Here is a 15,768-nt window from a genome sequence, read left to right as displayed (position 1 = left end):
TCATACCCAGAATCAAACTGATAGAACAGTGATTCTCAAACTTGTTAGTGCCAGGACCCATTTTTTTAAAATGATGCTCTATCAAGATCCACCTAACTTTACAAGACTTTAAAAAAAGGTGATCTAGAAATATTTCTTTTATTTATTTACAAGTAATATTTTGTTTATTTATTTGCAAAAAAAACTTGATCCTTTCTCAAAAGAACATATGAACATAAGAGCAGCCCCACTGGATCAGGCCATAGGCCCATCTAGTCCAGCTTCCTGTATCTCACAACAGCCCACCAAATCCCACGGAGCACACCTGATAACAAGAGACTTGCATCCTAGTGCCCTCTCTTGCACCTGACATTCTGATATATAGCCCATTTCTAAAATCAGGAGGTTGCACATACGCATCATGGCTTGTAACCCATAATGGATTTTTCCTCCAGAAACCTGTCCAATCCAGGCCAGATGCCATCACTACATCTTGTGGCAAAGAGTTCCACAGACCAACCACACGCTGAGTAAAGAAATATTTTCTTTTGTCTGTCCTAATTCTCCCAACACTCAATTTCAGTGGATGTCCCCTGGTTCTGGTTTTATGTGAGAGTGTAAAGAGCATCTCTCTATCCACTTTATCCTTCCCATGCATAATTTTGTATGTCTCAATCATGTCCCCCCTCAGGCATCTCCTTTCTAGGATGAAGAGGCCCAAATGCCGTAGCCTTTCCTCATAAGGAAGGTGCCCCAGCCCGTAATCATCTTAGTCGCTCTCTTTTGCACCTTTTCCATTTCCACTATGTCTTTTTTGAGATGCGGCGACCAGAACTGGACACAATACTCCAGGTGCGGGCTTACCATTGATTTGTACAACGGCATTATAATATTAGCCATTTTGTTCTCAATACCTTTTCTAATGATCCCAAGCATACAATTGGCCTTCTTCACTGCTGCCGCACATTGGGTAGACACTTTCATCGACCTGTCCACCACCACCCCAAGATCTCTCTCCAGATCTGTCACAGACAGCTCAGAACCCATCAGCCTATATGTGAAGTTTTGATTTTTTTGCCCCAATGTGCATGACTTTACACTTACTGACATTGAAACGCATCTGCCATTTTGCTGCCCATTCTGCCAGTCTGGAGAGTGTCTCCAGTTTCTCATAATGAGTTTCTCAAAACAGTTTCTCATAATGAGGCAGCCCTAATGAATAGCCTCAAGGCTTGAGGGGCTTAGTGATATGACTCAGCCTTCATCCAGCTCCCACTACCACTGGAGTTGCAAAACATTACATCAGTAAAAAGATGCACAAATATTGATCTCCCTATATTGACACAAGCTTGCAAACTGCAGGAGCTGAGGTGTTTGCAGGACAGTTAGCTGCTATCGAATTTTTGAAGAGCTTCAGGGCTGAAGGCAATAGATTCTCTGTTCTTTCCATCACCTGCACATGCATTGGAGGTTCTACGGGACCCACCAGAATGGGGTCACAACCCACCAAGTGGGCCCCAATCCACAGATTGAGAAATGCTGTGATAGATCATGCAACCAAACTGATTGTGTGCTAGTACCGGCAGAAGTTGCCCAAGGGTCTTCAAGGGCCGCACCACATGTCTGAATGTTGACTCCAGGAGAATTTAAGGGGGGGGATTCAAGTCCGTAAAAAAGTCCAACTTCTTGCACCACATGGGGGGTTGCACTTACAAACTGCCTCCGATGCAGCGCTGCACCAAAGTCAGCCCGTTTCCTTAGAAACCATCACGTCTAGCAAGGCTGAAGCGGAGACGTCTTCAATTTAAGTGAAACGGGGAAGAAACCAAAATTGCTATGCACACTGCGTTCTGTATTGGCTCGACACTTAAAAAGTGACAGAAAAGTTGATAAGGCAGTGAAGAGCAAATTAACCTGCCGCCACGCTCTTAACGACGGCAACAACCCAAACACCATCAAAACCCCTCCACGCCAGTCACTTGGAAACCTGACAAGGAATTGGAGATCCAGCTGCATCTGGACTCACAAGAGGACACCTTTGATGAGGAGGGGACCTAGCTCTTACAGAAGAGCCAGGCACCAATCAAGACCCTGCAGTGACTGCAGCCTTTGGGAGACAACCGGAGCTTGCCGCTACCTAGGTCACTGTTTCTCTACCAGTAGCTCAGGGATCATGAGTGGTACTCGAAATGGTGTCTGGGGGTACTGTTGGGCACCCTTGGACACCTGCCACCCAGCAGCAGGACCAGGGCCATGACACAACAAACAGCAGGAAGAGGCTTGGCTCAGCGGGCAGAGCTCCAAAGCATGCTTTCTCATGCTCAGAAAAGCCCCCCTGTCCACCCTGAGCCTCTCACTGGGGTTTGTCACATCGCGTCTGGCCACCCAACACAGAAGTAACTGGTGGCGATGTCATTGCCAGTTACTTCCGGTGGTACTTCGAATAGATCATGTGAAGTTGTACAGCGGAGGTCAAACACTGAAAAAACACTAACCTAGATGCTCCTCCCATGTGGATATCCTCCATCTAAACCTGCTCCATCTTTCTCAGAATCCCAAGAGGAGCAGCAGTGCTGTATTTGGGGCCAAAGTCCTAAACTTTAGTTTAGTTTAGCCATTTAGTTATTTGATTTTTCCTCTGTAAACCGCTTTGTGAACTTTCAGTTGAAAAGCAGTATATAAATACTGTTAATAATAATGTTAATAAACTGACCTGGCTATGCAAGGGCTCACATTCCTTTTACCTACACAGAACGTTAGAGCAAAAACAGGCAAAGGCCATGGACTGAGGCCATTAATTGACCAGACCCTCCCCACAGCCCAAGACAAGGGTCATCACTCATAATCATCAGCATTTGTATCATGCTTTTCCATGATCAAAATACTTCACACACATTATCTTGGTGCATTTCTCGGTGCAAACCGCCTTGCTGGGAAAGTAGCGTCCCCATATTGCAGATGGAAATAAATTATTTCTTTACCTAGCAGGCAATTAAATCTGCGGAACTCCTTGCCACAGGATATGTTCGTGGCACCTGGCCTAGATACTTTTAAAAGAAGATTGCATGGATTTATGGAGTGAAAGTCCATCACAGGTTACAAGCCATGATGGGTACGTGCAACCTCCTGGTTTTAGAAGTAGGCAACCTCAGAATGCCAGATGTAAGAGAGTGGCAACAGCATGCAGATCTCCTGTCGCTTTGTGTGCCCCCGGAGGCATCTGGTGGGCTACTGTGAGAGACAGGAAGTTAGACTAAATGGGGCTTTGGCCTGATCCAGCAGGGCTCTTATGTTCTTAAAGGCTGAAGATCTTGACTAAAGCTACCAAGTGAGCACATGGCATAGGTGAGAGCTGGACCAGGGCAGTCCTGCTTCACAGCTCAGTCTCTTCGGCCACCATGCTCTGATGGGTTGGACAACAATAGTTAAACCATGAATGGATGTCTTTCCTGCTTCTACCAGCAAACCTCCACAACCACCCTACTTCTCAACCTAGGACTAGGGAAGATTTCCAAATGGACTTTCAGTCTTGGCAACCTTTTACTGGAGAAGTTTGGGCTCACGTTTGACACAGGTAGACACAGGTGGGATGGCTGCAAACCAGTCTTGCTGCAGTAACAACATCCGGTGTCTGCACAATTGTAACTACACAATGAAGAATGCTCACTTTCTTGAAACTCCCCCACCCCCCAACCTCTTCCCTGAACCACCATCGCTTTCAAAGTCCTTGAATATGCATTCAGAACAGCAAAGAGTAATGGAATCAGGCAGACTGGAGCAATGTTTATATTGGTTTTTAAACTGTATTCCTTGAGGGCAGAGCCGTGTGTCGTGTGTTTAGAAAAGGATGATAAATGCCTGCTTCCCAGATCATTACTGCATAAACAACTTGCATGAGCTCAGTCACCTTTAAGTACAACAGATACGGCTTACACTTGCCCGGCGAGGGGGAGCAGAGGAGGTGGAAGAGACCAGAGCTGGGAAAAGGGCCTTTCTGAAAACTACTTGTTCTTTGCCGGACCTGCAAGTCAGGCAGTGGAGAAGCTGGGAGTGGATGAGTCCATTCTGGGCAGGCAGCTTGCAGAGTTTGGCTGGCATTTTAGAAAATGGCCACTAGTCTTCAGAAACCACAGTGGAAGGAGATGGGAGGGAGGTGGAAATTGGTGGTCCCTCCCCACAATTCATAGCCAACGTGTGCAAGCTCTGATATATTGGCTCTTGCATGGCTTATTTATTTTTCTTATTTTTTATGCAGGTTGAACATCCCTTATCCAGAACTTCTTGAGCACCAACGTGACTTTTTTTTTTTTTTTACTTTTTTGCCTAAAGAAATAAAATCACAAACTGTTTCAAGCACAAACTTTGTTTTAAGCACAAAAATATTTAAAAATATTGAATAGAATTACCTTCAGGCAATGTGTATAAGGGGTATATGAAACATTAATTTTGTGTTCAGACTTGGGTCCCATTCCCAAGAACTCTCATTAAGTATATGCAAGTATTCTGAAGTACAGAAAAATCCAAAATCTAAAACACTTCTGGTCCCCAAAACTTCAGATAAGGGATGCCCAACCTGTACCACCCTTCCTCTCCTAAGAGTGGTGTACATAGTTCCCTCCTTTTCCCTCGCAAAAACCCTGTGAGGTAGAGGAGGCTGAGAGATGGCAAGGTCACCCAGGAAGCTTTCATGGCTGCCAAGGAATTTAAACTTGGCTCTTCCAGGTCTAACTCCTGAACCACTACACCATCCTGGCTCTCAGTTGCGCATTTTGACCTGGGAGTCTGGCACATGTCATGACTGTGGCTCCCATCGGAGCCCTAGAGCACTTTCTTGGGACTAAGCTCCACTGAACATAGATGTGAGGCCACCAAAAGACTGTAGGAACAGGTTCATTTCACTGATCAGCACATACATACGCATTCTGCTTCAGATTACTGTCTTTTTAAAGTTCACAATCTACAGCTGCCTGCTGATTTTCAGAGGGGTGGGGGATAGAGGCGGAAGAGTTGTACATTCTGTGCTGGAACAGCCAGGTCACTCGGTATCCCTGAATATTCATCAGCTGATGAATGAGGCCTTGTCTCCTCCCAAGGTTATTTATTTCAATTTCCAGCGGTCTCCTTCAGAGGTTCTAGGGAAGATCGCTGCTCAGGGGAGAAAGATTTTGCTGCTCACATATTTCTGAGGCAGGGCCATGAAAGGAGTGCAGGGGAACCGTGGAAATACCCCAGATCAAGACAGCTACCCTTTACCACCGCTTTGGTGTTCTACACATTCAAAACCTCGGACCCTGCCTTTCACTCCATCCAGCTGTGGGGGATCCAAGTTTAAGTGCCCACAATAATAAATGTGTCTGCTCTGCTTTCAGAATTGACCAGTTAAGACAGTCAGAGAGTCACAGGAGGTGTCTTCTGGCCTGGACGCCTTTAAAAGGTGATTGGACAAGTTTCTGGAGGAAAAATCCATTATGGGTTACAAGCCATGATGTGCATGTGCAACCTCCTGATTTTAGAAATGGGCTATGTCAGGTGCAAGGGAGGGCACCAGGATGCAGGTCTCTTGTTATCAGGTGTGCTCCCTGGGGCATTTGGTGGGCCGCTGTGAGATACAGGAAGCTGGACTAGATGAGCCTATGGCCTGATCCAGTGGGGCTGTTCTTATGTCTTGTGCTTTCAGTAGCCATGCAAAAGAGGGCACACAAAAGAGGGTAAAGCATCACCCATAAAAGTAGAGAAAGCTACATCTACTCACATTCCTTCTTCTCCATCCCTCTTTAAGGCCCACTTTTCATTTCCCAAAGGGGACCCCCATCAGGTAGTTTTGCTACTGTTTTCTGTCTCGCAAGTGAACTGTGTGTCCCAGTTAGCTCAAGAAGATCCAAATTACTACTGATTTTGATAGTTTTCAACTGGGAGGGACCACATCCATGCCTCGTGGCCCCGGAAGGCATCCGTGAAACCTGAAATCTGTTTTCCACTAAGCTCAGAGCAGCTGAATTAAGTCTGAACAAGTCCTCTAGCATCCCACTTAAGTAGGTGAACCAATCTGCCCCAAAGGAAAACATTTCTTTAGAGTATTCTTTTTTCTCAGGCAGATGGATGATCAAAGGTCATCTAAGGCCATTCCAGGTATTGGTATAACAGACCCTTCCACAAATGGTTGGCAACCTTCAGTCTCGAAAGACTATGGTATAAGCCTACAGCACCCAGTATTCCCAGGTGGTCTCCCATCCAAGTACTAACCAGGCCTGACCCTGCTTAGCTTCCGAGATCAGACGAGATTGGGCATGTTCGCAGTTTCTAGATGCATATAACCCAGAATTACCTAAAAGATTATGATAAATTTTAGACTATGGGGCTTCTCCCTCCCCCAGCTTTTCAAAAAAGATCATCAAAGTGGGGTTAATTTATTTAACAAGCCAAAAAGAAAAAAGAAAAAGCCCAACCCTACAATCAGACTGGAGGGGATAGGATAAAGAAAGAGCTGACTTGAAAACAAAAAAAAGAAGCATTATTAAAACCTGCCCAAAAAGAAAGGTCTTAGGGCCCAATCCTATCCAACTTTCCAGCACTGATACAGTTGTTCCAACAGGGCTTGAGCAGCATCTTGCAGCAAAGGGGCAGTCACAGAGGCCTCCTCAAGGTAAGTGAATGTTTGTTCCCTTACCTTGGTGCTGGAAAGTTAGATAGGATTGGGCCCTTAACTGCTTGCTGAAAAGGGGAAAGGACCTAGGTGATCCACACAGTCCTGGGAATCTTTTTCCAAAATTTAAGGGGCCACCACAAAGAAGGCTCAGCCAGCAGTAAACTTCGGCTTAACTGACAACAAGACTGTCCGTTTTGACGATGAGACTTTTCAAAAGCTTTTTTTTTTATTTTTTTCATCAACGTCTGAATTGCAGAAGCATTCTGTAGAACACAAAAGCTTGCTCACGACTTTGCAGCCTTTTAGCTGGTCCTCCACCACATCTATTTCAGGTGACACATCTTCCACTCTGGAAGCTGTAGGCGCCTGGCTCAGACTGCTTGCAGCCGTTTGTTGTGGGTAAGTGTGTGAGTGGGGGGGGGGGGCCACAAGAACCTTGCAGAATTGGGCCCTGCACCTCCTAAGGCCGGCTTTGAGCTGCTTTACTTTTCAGTCCAACTCACGAGGTGAAGACAAAGGCTCCACCACACGGATAAATAAGGGCTAACACGCTTGTACAAATGCACTTCTGTGTCGATCATCTCCCTGCCTTGCTTACAGCCGGCCCATTTCACATTTCAGCTGGTTGGCAACCTTCAGTCTCGAAAGACTCTGGTATAAGCCTACAGCACCCAGTATTCCCAGGCAGTCTCCCATCCAAGTACTAACCAGGCCTGACCCTGCTTAGCTTCCAAGATCAGATGAGATTGGGCATGTGCAGGGCAACATTTCAGAATGCACTGTCCAAACTGTCCTCCCCCCACCGTTCCCCTTTTTAAAAAAGGGATCTTTTGTGGAGGCTGCGGTGCCAACAACATAGACAGGAGTTAATCTTCCCCCTTCCCCTGTTGCATGTTTTCTGGGAATTCCATCCCGCCGCAGCAGGTCTCCTCTGTGGCGCTGCCATTGATTGATGTCATGCTAAGCTGCCTCCTGACCCTGATCCTGTGCGCTGCTCATAACATCAGCCCATAACTCGCAAGTCACCCGGGTTTGCAGCCTCTTCGTCATCCAGCAATAGGTGGCAGTAGGGCTCATTCAGAGCCCATTAAGATTATTTTTTCAGGATGGGTTTTTCCCCCCTTTTCTTTTTCCCCTCCTTCAAAATCGAATCCATGCGGGCTTAGAATGTGGCTGGAATACTAATCAAGGTAGCAGCACAATGGTGGTGTCTATTTGCCCTCATTCAGTTCCGACTGCAGGCCTTTGGAATGATCCAGTTTTGACAGTGCTGGGGAGGGGGTGGCGGCAGCCAGGAGGGCTGTTTTAAATAGCCATTGTGACGGAGTCAGTACTTCTTGTTGTGGCTTGACAAGAGCAAAGACTTGAGCACATGTCACCTGGCACCCAGACACAAAAATACCCCAGATTCCTTAACATACGACCACACCAAGCATGAGATGAGAAAAGACAGAATCATCGCAGGCACTCAAGAGAGAAATGGGATCCACCTATCAGAAGGTGGCAACACACAACACTACTCTTTTCTTGCAAATCTCCTTTGTGCTCTTCCCGCACCTACAAAGCAGTCTGATTCCCTCCCCCCCCCCGAAATATAACAGAAACGGAGATCTTTTTCATCGAGCCTGCGGAAACACACTCTCAAATATAAAAGCCGACAACGGCATTTACTTAAAGGCAGAACTGCACAAGCAATCGGGGAGATCAAGGCCAGCCTCTTCCCTAAAGTTACTATAAAATAAAACAGAGCTAGAAGCCAAGGAGAGTCTCATCCCTAATGAAACCAGGTGGGCTTGACTTCCCCAGCTGTTTAAGGTCTAAACAGAAGCAGAACAAAATTTCAAACCCCAAAGGAGTGTCTGGTTCAGGCTGCCTGGGCCAGAGCCCTCATATCACAGCTGAAGCCAATCACAGAAGCTGGCATTAGGTCAAGAGGAAGGACAGAAAGAGGAAGGGTGTTCAAGCACCCATCAGTACCTTAGATAGCTCCAGTGGGCAATGGGGGAGACTTGGCTGGAGACCAACACCAGATAAGGCTCAGAAGCTTGCTCCAGCACATGCCTGGGGCACGCTTGAGGGCTGCAGCTTAGTCCTGGCAGTTGGTGCCACCCTCTCTCTGGAAAAGTTTGCTTTAAAAGGGGCTTTGTTCAATTGTACAAGTGCTGGTCAGTGGCATCACTAGGGTTTGCTTCACCCCCATGATGGTGGTATGGGACTGTCCAGGGTCTACACCCCCATTTCCCTCTGCCTTCTGCTTGGAGTCTTCTGCCTATCTTTCAGTTCAAGGAAGTTCCAATCTCACAGACATGACAAAACATATGCCTGGACAGTTCCCTTGGGAGTGGAGATGGGGACTCACACAAGCAAACGCTCATCTAACCCAGAAAAAAATTCCCCTGCACATAAGCAAACTGGGTATATCACAGAGAACCTGACCTCTTAAGACCCCTTTGATTACTGTGCAGTGATGACTTCTGGCTCTTGGTGATGATGTCATATGTCGTCATTGCTGACTTCTGGTTCAGCCAAGTGTCAAGCTCCACAGCTTACCAGGAACAATGTCCTGGACTGTAACCCTTACTTCTGACATCAAGTTTTTTATGTGCAATGAAAGGGAGCAGACTGAGAAGCACTGACCGATGTGATTCCCCCCCCCCACCTGTATTCTGAAGTAGCATTAGCAGACACAGTTGCTAATGCTGCACAGTTGACACACCAGAGCACGTTGCTTCCCGTCTTTCCCTTGTTATCAGTCTACCTGGGGAGCAAACATCATTGCACACTCTTAAGTAGCAGCTGTTCTGTTAACAAGTGCAACCAGCTCTGTGGCAAGAGATTAAACCATCTATTAAATATGTTTTAAAAGTTTTACATTTCTTTTGTTCGCAAATCTGTTACAGTCCATCAAATCACATAGCTTTGCAAGCCAGGGAAGGATGCAAGAGCCTTCCTTGGTGGGCAGAAGGAGGCAGGCATCCTGCTAGAGTGGCTGCTATATATATTTGCAATTTCACCTGACTGCACAGAGGCCTTTCCTCCATCGGCCTGGCTGCAACCAGCCACTGTTGGCCCGTCTCCTGCTCCAGAGCCGCCCTCGTTAGTAGCCCCAGCTAATTGGGCTAAGCAGTACTTTTAAAGAGGAGTTTACCTTATATTTAGCAGAGGGAGAGTATGATGGCTGTGTGCTATCTTCTAGGTACAGAGGCAGTCAGGCATCTCTGAATCAGTGATGTCCAATGAGTAGCAGCAACTGTTACCCTGCACATGCCCGATCTTGTGTGATCTCAGAAGCTAAGCAGGGTCAGGCCTGGTTAGTTCTTGGATGGGAGACCACCTGGGAATACTGGGTGCTGTAGGCTTATACCATAGTCTTCCGACACTGAAGGTTGTCAACCAACCAATGAGGTGCAAGGCTGGGCGGGGGCACTGCACACACAACTCAGTCACCCGGAACTATGATATCACCACCAAACTTCCGCATGCACAATTACGGCAGAGGCTGAGCTGTCACTGCTGCAGCTAAGTCTCTATACAGGGAGAGATGAGTGTTGAGGCAGGTGGGAGCTGAGCCTCTCCAGCAGTTGCACAACCATTCAGAAACTGGGTGGAGCGTTTGCACAATCACAGGGGACCACATTGTGCATGTGCTTCCCCCAGTTCTGAGAGGTTGCACAGTGGGGGGGGGGGGGCTGAGCTCTTTCTGCAACTCTATCCTAGCAACAGCTCAGCCTCACTTATGATCGGGCAATCCTTCAGAAAGTGGGCGGTGTGCTTGGAGCAGGATAGGTGAGGCTGTGCTACTCTTAAGATACATCCTGGATTTTATTACTGGCTTCATTACATGCTTGCATCTTACTGTGTTGAACTGCACATTGTTCAAAGAAGATCCCTACAGAATAGTATAGAAGCAGGATAAAATAAAAACATAAGAACACATACCAGGGCTCTAATTCAGCCCTGGCAAAAAATTTTGACCTTGCGATGCCACAATTTCTCACACATGTGTGCCTGATCTCGTCTGATCTTGGAAGCTAAGCAGGGTCAGGCCTGGTTAGTACTTGGATGGGAGACCACCAGGGAATACCAGCTGCTGTAGGCTTATACCATAGTCTTTCCATGCCTGATCTCGTCTGATCTCTGAAGCTAAGCAGGGTCAGGCCTGGTTAGTACTTGGATGGGAGACCACCAGGGAATACCAGCTGCTGTAGGCTTATACCATAGTCTTTCGAGACTGAAGATTGCCAACCAAACCAAACCATGTGGCCCTCAACAGGATGCCCACCCCACCATGTGTCATCTGCTAACGTACTCAGATGACTCCTTGCGTCAGCACCACTTTTCTCAAGTACTGTCGTGTCATCCCCCAGCTGAGTTCAGCAGAAAGGAAAGCGATGCTCCAAAGGAATGCAGGTTTGGGCATCAAAATGGGTAGGAGGGGATCAAAAAAGGCAACTGGCAGAGTTTAGCCAAGAATCAATCCGCCATGGGTGGTTCAAGACGCTCCAGTGCTGGACCTCGCAAGCCTGAAGTGGAGCAAGTCACAATTATCACACACAGCATGTTCTACGCATTCATGCCCCAGGAGGAAATCTGGATGAGAAGAATCTCAGAAGAATCCAAAGGCGCTCTTAGAAGCGCACAGGCTTTGAAACCAGAATATTTTTTGTTGGGAATATTTGAAGACTGAATTCAAAAAGATTCCAAAACTATATTTTTATGTATGACAACTGGAGCAAAAAAGTTGTATGCAAAGTATTGGAAGGTTCCAGAGATACCTTCAGTTGAAAAATGATGGGTTAAGATATTGGACTTGGCTGAAATGGACAAACTTACAATTTTTCTTAAAGAGAAGTCAGTAAAGTTTTATGGACAATCGGAAACGATTCAAGGACTTCCTGCGTGCGAAGGGGAAAACTGGCCTAAAGAATTATGTATTTGATGAGTAGATAATTGATGAGTAGATATTTATATAGATAAAATCATTTGTTGAAAATGTATTTCAGAAATAATCAATACACTGTTTAAGATATCATTAATTAATATACTATACGATTTTGTAGTAGAACAAAGTAATTCAGGTTTAGAAGTTCGCACTTGCTACACAACTCTCAATATCTGCTTTTTATTTTTATTTTTTTGAGTTTGTGTTAATTTTTGTTCGAAATTAAAATAAATAAAAAATTGATTTAAAGAAAGAAGTGCACAGGCTTAAGATTGGCTACCATGACATCATGACGACGCAACATATGGCCCAATCCAAAACCAACATTGAGCTGGTGCAGACCAACCTGTGCCAAGAGCCAGCTGCACTGGCGCGGAGGCCCACGCCAGCTTGGGCCAGATTCCAATTTGGTGCCGGCCAGCACAGGTAGGTTTGTGCCAGGCAGTGTGGGGGTGGGTGGGAGAGGGTGGCAGGAGGGAGTGCTTCTGGGAGGGGGATGGCAGAACAGAGGGAGGAATGGGCCCGGAAGGGTGGCGGGATCAGCAGTGGCAGCGTATGCCATAACCTAGTGTTACACTGGGCTTCTCAGACTTGTGCCAGCTAAATAGCTGGCGCAGGTCCGAGTAAGCCCCATAGGGAAGGCTGAGGCATTACTTGGGGTAAGGGGGAAAATATCCCCTTGGCCTGAGGTGACCTCTCCACCCTGCTCCTAACCTATGTTGGATACAGTGCTGGCCATGCCACCTGGCTGTACTGGCGCAACTACGACTGCGCAGTTAATTGCCAACCTGGAAAGGACCCCAAAGCAGCCAAGACAGGAACAATACATCCACAATAAGAGCACTTGCTGGCTCTCCCTGGAGCATGCCTCCAGCTCTCTGGCCAGCAAGACCAGAATAATAAAAGCTTCTTCAAATATGTTAGAAGCAGGAAACCCGCCAGAGAAGCGGTTGGCCCTCTGGATGGTGAGGGAGGGAAAGGGGAGATAAAAGGAGACTTAGAGATGGCAGAGAAATTAAATGAGTTCTTTGCATCTGTCTTCACGGCAGAAGACCTCGGGCAGATACCGCTGCCCGAACGGCCCCTCCTAACCGAGGAGTTAAGTCAGATGGAGGTTAAAAGAGAAGATGTTTCAGACCTCATTGATAAATTAAAGATCAATAAGTCACCGGGCCCTGATGGCATACACCCAAGGGTTATTAAGGAATTGAAGAATGAAGTTGCAGATCTCTTGACTAAGGTATGCAACTTGTCCCTCAAAACGGCCACGGTACCAGAAGATTGGAGGATAGCAAATGTCACGCCTATTTTTAAAAAGGGAAAGAGGGGGGACCCGGGAAACTATAGGCCGGTCAGCCTAACATATATACCGGGTAAGATGGTGGAATGCCTCATCAAAGATAGGATCTCAAAACACATAGACGAACAGGCCTTGCTGAGGGAGAGTCAGCATGGCTTCTGTAAGGGTAAGTCTTGCCTCACAAACCTTATAGAATTCTTTGAAAAGGTCAACAGGCATGTGGATGCGGGAGAACCCGTGGACATTATATATCTGGACTTTCAGAAGGCGTTTGACACGGTCCCTCACCAAAGGCTACTGAAAAAACTCCACAGTCAGGGAATTAGAGGACAGGTCCTCTCCTGGATTGAGAACTGGTTGGAGGCCAGGAAGCAGAGAGTGGGTGTCAATGGGCAATTTTCACAATGGAGAGAGGTGAAAAGCGGTGTGCCCCAAGGATCTGTCCTGGGACCGGTGCTTTTCAACCTCTTCATAAATGACCTGGAGACAGGGTTGAGCAGTGAAGTGGCTAAGTTTGCAGATGACACCAAACTTTTCCGAGTGGTAAAGACCAGAAGTGATTGTGAGGAGCTCCAGAAGGATCTCTCCAGACTGGCAGAATGGGCAGCAAAATGGCAGATGCGCTTCAATGTCGGTAAGTGTAAAGTCATGCACATTGGGGCAAAAAATCAAAACTTTAGATATAGGCTGATGGGTTCTGAGCTGTCTGTGACAGATCAGGAGAGAGATCTTGGGGTGGTGGTGGACAGGTCGATGAAAGTGTCGACCCAATGTGCGGCGGCAGTGAAGAAGGCCAATTCTATGCTTGGGATCATTAGGAAGGGTATTGAGAACAAAACGGTTAGTATTATAATGCCGTTGTACAAATCTATGGTAAGGCCACACCTGGAGTATTGTGTCCAGTTCTGGTCGCCGCATCTCAAAAAAGACATAGTGGAAATGGAAAAGGTGCAAAAGAGAGCGACTAAGATGATTACGGGGCTGGGGCACCTTCCATATGAGGAAAGGCTACGGCGTTTGGGCCTCTTCAGCCTAGAAAAGAGACGCTTGAGGGGGGACATGATTGAGACATACAAAATTATGCAGGGGATGGACAGAGAGGATAGGGAGATGCTCTTTACACTCTCACATAATACCAGAACCAGGGGACATCCACTAAAATTGAGTGTTGGGCGGGTTAGGACAGACAAAAGAAAATATTTCTTTACTCAGCGCGTGGTCGGTCTGTGGAACTCCTTGCCACAGGATGTGGTGCTGGCGTCTAGCCTAGACGCCTTTAAAAGGGGATTGGACGAGTTTCTGGAGGAAAAATCCATTATGGGATACAAGCCATGATGTGTATGCGCAACCTCCTGATTTTAGGAATGGGTTAAGTCAGAATGCCAGATGTAGGGGAGAGCACCAGGATGAGGTCTCTTGTTATCTGGTGTGCTCCCTGGGGCATTTGGTGGGCCGCTGTGAGATACAGGAAGCTGGACTAGATGGGCCTATGGCCTGATCCAGTGGGGCTGTTCTTATGTTCTTATGTTCTTATGTTCTTAAGACGCCTTGGGAATGCTTGAATACCCTCCCAGAGATCCCATTTCCAAGGTCATTTTTGGGAAGCAATGGCAGGACACTTTTCCTAGTAGCAGGGGAACCTTAGCTTCCTGCACACCTTAGCACATAGGAGAGAAGATGACTCCTCTCTCCCACACCCTTTGTGCACTGTGGAAGAGCAAGAGGAAAAGGTTGAGGGCAATCGCAACTAACGGCTGGCTCATCAGCCAAGTGAATGCTTGCGGACTCCGGTGGAGGAAGCCAGTGCCATCACTTGCCTCCTGAGCTTGCAGCAACTCCTCCTCGCCCCAAGGAAGTGAGTCAAGGGCTATCCGCTACAGATCTCCAGAGACTTGATTATCATCAAGGCACAGAATGAGAGGCTGCTATCTCAACAACAAGAATCCAGAGCAATTAAAATCATGCAGATCAGCCCATTTAGCAAGAAGCAAAGATAATTGCACAATTACAAGCTTTCTTCCCTTGCAAATATTGTACGTGCAAAGTGACCGGTTTCACAGGGTCATTTGGACAGAATCGCAGCAGAAGTTTAATGGAAGGTTCCTGTCTTTATTTAGCCTACATAACTCAAGGGAGGCCGTGCTTCTCTTGCCCCTTGGTTCAATAACGAGCAAACCAGAGCTCCGGAGCCTTCATCTAAGTGGGAATAATTGGCTTGCAGAATCCAGGTGGGAAGGCCTGCATGATTTTAGCAACTCAATCTGAGAAGTCATGATGACTATCTCTGAATGTAACCCATACTTTCTAACCAAATTGGTTTCAATGTCACCAGTGAAGTTGCTTTCTGTTGGGCCAGAGCCTTGTCCACTTATATATATTGGCAACCTTCAGTCTCGAAAGACTATGGTATCGCGCTCTGAAAGGTGGTTCTGGCACAGCGTCTAGTGTGGCTGAAAAGGCCGATTCGGGAGTGACAATCCCTTCCACACTGGAAGCAAGTGCAGTCTGTCCCTGGTCTGTCTCCCTGGCTATGGGCCTTCCTTCTTTGCCTCTTGTCCACTTAGCTCACTGTTATCTAACCTAACTGGCAAAGGCTCCCCCAAGCTGCAACCAGGGGTCTCTCCCAGGGGCCCTACCAGGAGACACCAGAGATTGGACCTTGGACCTTTCGCATCTCCATGTATGTGCTTTCCCATTAAGTTACAGCCCTATGCTGATGTCTAGATCAATGGTTCTCAAACATTTTAGCACCAGGACCCACTTTTCAGAATGTCAGCCAGTCAGGATCCACTGGAAGTGATGTCAATAACCTGGAAGTGATGTCATGGTGGAAATGACATCATCAAGTAGGAAAATTCTTAACACCCCCATACAACAAGATCAAACCAATTGAGTATAACT

General features: G+C 46.9%; 1 protein-coding gene and 1 pseudogene across 1 annotated transcript in view; both read right to left on the bottom strand.

Annotated features, from left to right (window-relative positions):
* XYLT1 (xylosyltransferase 1) overlaps positions 1–15,768 on the bottom strand; it is a 94,533-nt gene that overhangs the window by 70,011 nt on the left and 8,754 nt on the right. The gene's annotated exons all lie outside the window — the stretch shown is intronic.
* LOC136633717 (5S ribosomal RNA) lies at positions 7,285–7,403 on the bottom strand (annotated as a pseudogene).

Source organism: Tiliqua scincoides, chromosome 13 (genome assembly GCF_035046505.1).
Source record: "Tiliqua scincoides isolate rTilSci1 chromosome 13, rTilSci1.hap2, whole genome shotgun sequence".
NCBI lineage: Eukaryota > Metazoa > Chordata > Lepidosauria > Squamata > Scincidae > Tiliqua > Tiliqua scincoides.
Note: the sequence above shows the minus strand (reverse complement) of the source record. Positions and strands in the feature narration are given on the sequence as shown.